Below are 5,163 nucleotides of genomic sequence, written 5' to 3' on the forward strand. Positions count from 1 at the left end.
CGGAGCCTGGAAGGTGGGCGGGCGCAGGGAGGTGGGCGGCTCAACGCAGGAGCGCCCCCTACTGGCCCACCACAATGCCCGTCCACCTTCCAGACTCCACATGTCTCTCCAGGGGTGCCTAAGCCCTGGCAGATCCCCTTTCGAGACCCACCGCAGAGTCCCAGGGTAACGTGTGCTGCCACCACCCCAAGTAGGGACTATCTGGGGCCTGTGTCCTCAGGGAAACACAGGCCTAATAGTCCTACGGGTAGTTGACCCAATACAAGAACTTGGGGCACTTCCCCAAGTCGGGGGCCAAAAAAGATACTCTCCCTTAGTCTGCAGACCCAAGGGGCCTCCTGGGCATAATTAAACCCACCCCTCAATAAGTCTCCCACACCAGTCACAAAGGAGAACTTTATTGGTTACAGAGGGTAGGGTTAGAATAGGGTACAGGGTAGAGCAATATCAGAGACATCCCATTGAGCAAACTCCCCTGGCTGGGTAGCCTTTGATCTCGCATCTGAGTTACTGCAAGCTATATATCTAGTTGTATCTCAGGTAGCTTACTCACAAGTATCATCCATAGGCAGCTGGAGATTCCTTCTGGAGGCAGGAAGTTCCTTGATCATGACTTTTGAGAGAGAGAGCAAGTTTCAGATGGTACAGCTCTTCTTTGTTCCTGAGTATCCCTCATGGCTGCTGCTCGCCCTACTCCTGGGCAGTCCTTAACTTATATAGCCCTTGTGACCTCATTTACCTGGTCCAATGGAGGTCAGCACCTGTTGGCTGTCAGCCAACCAGTTTGAAATACATCACTAGTTGCCAGCAGACTCTAGCCCACCAGGAAAGAAGCCCCTCACCCAGGTATGTGATGCCAGTCACATAGGCAGAGGGAGCAGGTTTCTCCCCTCCCTCAGGAATGTATCCAGCTCAGGTTACCCAAAGAGATAGGGTGAAGGTGTGTATCCTTGCTGGGCCCATCCTAATCACAATTGTGATACAGCAGAGTTTTTGGGGGAGAAACAAAGGTGGCTTTCTGCCACAGCTCCTTTCCCCCCATTCCCTCATAGTTTCATAGTTTCTAGGGTCAGAAGGGAGCTGAACAGATCAACAAGTCTGACCCTCTACCCTGAGCAGGAACAAGTGCTGGGATCATATCACCCCAGCCAGATATCTGTCCAACCTCCTCTTGAAGACCCCCAAGGTAGGGGAGAGCACCACCCCCTTGGGAGCCCATTGCAGAGCCTGGCAGCTCTAACCGTAAAGTAATGTCTCCTGATGTCCAGCCTGAACCTTCTCTCAATCAATTTGTAGCAGTTATTCCTAGTTATCCCAGGTGGTGCCCGGGAGAACAGAGCCTCACCTATTTTCCACTGGTTCCCCTGGTGAGTTTGTAAACGGCCACCAGATCCCCTCTCAGCCTTCTCCTGTGGAGGCTGAACAGGTTCAGGCCCTTAAACATCTCTTCGTAGGGCCTGACCCTCTGCCCCCTGACTGTGCGAGTGGTCCTCCTCTGGACCCGCTCAACACTGGCCACCCCCCTCTTGAAGTGCGGCGCCCAGAACTGGACACAGTACTCCAACCACAGCCTGACCAGTGTCGCATAGAGGGGGAGGATCACCTCCTTGCACATGCTTCTGATGCATCTGTAGATGCACGACAACGTGCAGTTGGCTTTACTGACTGCTTCCTCGCATTGGCGGCTCATGTCCATCCTGGAGTCAACAATGACTCCAAGCTCCCTTTCTACCACCATGTTGTTGAGAAGGGTGTTCCCAGCCTATAGGGGTGTTACTGGTTCCTTCTCCCTAGACGCAGCACCTTGCACTTGTCTGCGTTGAAATCCACCCTATTCTCACCCACCCACCTCTGTAACCTGTCTAGATCTAGCTGGATTCTGTCCCTCCCCTCCAGCTTGCCCACCTCACCGCACAACTTGGTGTCATCAGCCAATTTGGACAGCGTGCTTTCCACACCCACATCCAGATCGCGGATAAAGATGTTGACTAGCACAGGCGCCAGGACTGAGCCCTGGGGGACCCCACTGCCCACATCCCTCCAGGTCAAAAACGACCCATCCACCACCACTCTCTGGGTGCGACCATTGAGCCAATTTGCCACCCATCTGACTGTGTAGGCATCAATGCCAGTCACCTAGTTTTTTTTTGTGAGAATGGGATGAGAGACACTGTCAAAGGCCTTCCTTAAGTCCAGGTAGACAACATCCACCTCAATGCCCACATCCAAGGACTTTGTTACGTGGTCGTAAAAGGAAAACAGGTTAGTCAGGCAGGATCTGCCCACAAAGAATCCATGTTGGTTGCCCTCAAGCTTTACATCCCATGTGGGCTCCCGCAGATGTGCTTCTTGATAATTTTCTCAAAGGTCTTCTCCAGGGCCGAGGTCAGACTAACCAGCCTATAGTTACCCGGGTCCTCCTTTCTCCCCTTCTTGTAAATGGGAACCACATTGGCCCTTTTCCAGTCCTCTGGGACCTGGCCAGAGCACCACGAGTGTCAGGGGCCCTGCTATGACCCTCGTACTGGGATAGTCTCCCTCTGTGCCCGAAGGATCACTTCCTTCAGGAACGACCACCCTTCCTGGACTCCCATCTCACCAATGCTCCTATTCTGCAGTGTGTTGTTGACTACACTCCTGGGCATGCTGAAGTTAGCCTTCCTAAAGTCCAGCGCTTCCACCCTACGAGTTATCTTACCCGCCAATACCGGGTGGTGAACTCGACTGATTGGTGGTCACTGTCCTGAAGGTGAATACGAATCTGCACCTCCTGTGTTAGGTGACGGTCCTGCACGTAGGTTAAGGACCTATATGATTGGTTGGATTTGGCTGTCTGCTCCTCCCAGCAGATGTCCGGGTAGTTCAGGTCACCCATGACAACCACGTCCCTGGACTGTACGACCTCCAATAGCTGCCTCAGGACTTCCAAGTCGAGCTTTTCCTCCTGGTGTGGTGGTCTGTAGCAGCCCCCCCCACCAAGTCTCTTTACCCTCGACCTCCATGTATCCTAACCCACAATGCCTCGGCTTTCTCCTCTTCTGATGCCATTTGGATTAGGTTAGAAGTATAATGCTCCTTAACACAGAGAGCAACCCTGCTCCCCCTTTCCTCTCTTCTCTGTCCCTTCTGTACAACCTGTAGCCCTCAATGTGCACCACCTACTCATGGGTAGGGTCCCACCAGGTTTCCTTTAGCCCCACTAAATCAAAGTTATTGTCTGCGGGCAGGAGTGTGTTTTTCCAGCTTGTTCCCCATGCTCCTAGCATTAGCATAGGGGGGTGGTACTGGGAGTGGTAACTCAGCTGCAGGGGGGTGTGGCTAACATGAATTTTTAGGGGCTCTAGCCCCCAAGGCCCTCCCAGTGCCACCAGCCCGGCCCTGACCCCTCCCCCCCAGCAGGTGGGGCACGGCTCTCCCAGCCTGGCCCCAGCCTTGCCCCCACTGCTCCCAGCGCCATGGCGTGGGTACTTACAGCTCCCAGGGAAGCAAACGTGAAAGCTGCAGTTTTAAACTTGGCGCCAAACATGGGCGGGAGATTAAAATTGCGGCTTTCCCTTCCCTGCTGGGGAGGATCCTGGGTCCTGAATTGCAAAGGGCCCCTGGGGTCCTGCCCAGCCCCTGCATTAATCTGCCGATGGTGGTGGGGGGGGGCACTGCCACAGTGATACCCCCCGCCCCATCCTCTCCCTGCCGACTGCTGTTGGAGGGCACAGTGGGTCCCTCGCCTCCAACTCCTCCCTGAGCAGTGGCGCAAAGTTGTGCTGGCACCCGCACTCATGCATGTGTGGTTGACACAGAGCATTACGGAAAGACAGATGCATAAAAACAAGGCTTTTATTATATAAGGAATTTTTCCCCCTTGGGGTTAGGGAAAGTGAGAGTGAAGCACTCTCCTCAAGGACCCTAAGGTAAACAAAGCATTCACTCAAGCCATAACTGCACTGGCTGGGAATTGAACCCAGGTCTTCTACATGGCAAGCAGGAATTCTGCCATTGAACCACCAGTGCTTCAAAAGACAAGTGGCTTGTGGCAGCCTTGGAGAAGAAAAGGCCATTGGGACCCCCCCACCCTTCACTCCAAGGAGAAATAGGTCAAAGGTTTTGGGTGTTTTTCAGTCTCCTGGTCCAAAGCTGATTGCTAAGTACTGTCCAGAACCGAAAGAAACAGCCTGCCCTGGAAAAGAGCGCGGAAATGTACTTGGGCTACCTTTGGTGTGGTTGTGTTTTGTCTTTGCTTCGACAAGGACCCCAAATCCCATTCTCAGCTCCTGCTTTCCATGTGACTCCATCCTTTCCTGGGCTGGGTGCTGAGGGGATCCTGCAGTGATTGAAAGCATCTGGGAATGTGGGCACCCAGGAGAGGCTGGATGGACATAGCAGATGTCCGCATGGGTGGTGTCTGTGCCACAGGCGGGGCATTTGGCTATTCCTTTTCCTTTTTCTGTGCTGATTCTTATTCATAGATTCATAGATTCATAGATGCTAGGGTCGGAAGGGACCTCAATAGATCATCGAGTCCGACCCCCTGCATAGGCAGGAACGAGTCCTGGGTCTAGATGACCCCAGCTAGATGCATATCCAACCTCCTCTTGAAGACCCCCAGGTTAGGGGAGAGCACCACCTCCCTTGGGAGCCCGTTCCAGACCTTGGCCACTCGAACTGTGAAGAAGTTCTTCCTAATGTCCAGTCTAAATCTGCTCTCTGCTAGCTTGTGGCCATTATTTCTTGTAACCCCTGGGGGCGCCTTGGTGAGTAAAGCCTCCCCAATCCCCTTCTGTGCCCCCGTGATGAACTTATAGGCAGCCACAAGGTCGCCTCTCAACCTTCTCTTGCGGAGGCTGAAGAGGTCCAGGTGCCCCAGTCTCTCCTCGTAGGGCTTGGTCTGCAAGCCCTTAACCATACGAGTGGCCCTTCTCTGGACCCTCTCCAGGTTATCCACATCCCTCTTGAAGTGCGCTGCCCAAAATTGCACGCAGTACTCCAACTGCGGTCTGACCAGCGCCCGATAGAGGGGAAGTATCACCTCTTTGGACCTATTCGTCATGTATCTGCTGATGCACGATAAAGTGCCGTTGGCTTTTCTGATGGCTTCGTCACACTGCCGACTCATGTTCATCTTGGAGTCCACTAGGACTCCAAGATCCCTTTCCACTTCCGTGCCAC

General features: G+C 53.7%; 1 non-coding gene across 1 annotated transcript; it reads right to left on the reverse strand.

The window, feature by feature from the left end:
• Positions 1–3,937: 3,937 nt before the first annotated feature.
• Positions 3,938–4,008, reverse strand: TRNAG-GCC. Its single transcript has one exon. It is a non-coding gene; the product is annotated as a tRNA-Gly (tRNA).
• Positions 4,009–5,163: the final 1,155 nt, after the last annotated feature.

Source organism: Alligator sinensis, unplaced genomic scaffold (genome assembly GCF_000455745.1).
Source record: "Alligator sinensis unplaced genomic scaffold, ASM45574v1 scaffold1886_1, whole genome shotgun sequence".
Classification (NCBI taxonomy): domain Eukaryota; kingdom Metazoa; phylum Chordata; order Crocodylia; family Alligatoridae; genus Alligator; species Alligator sinensis.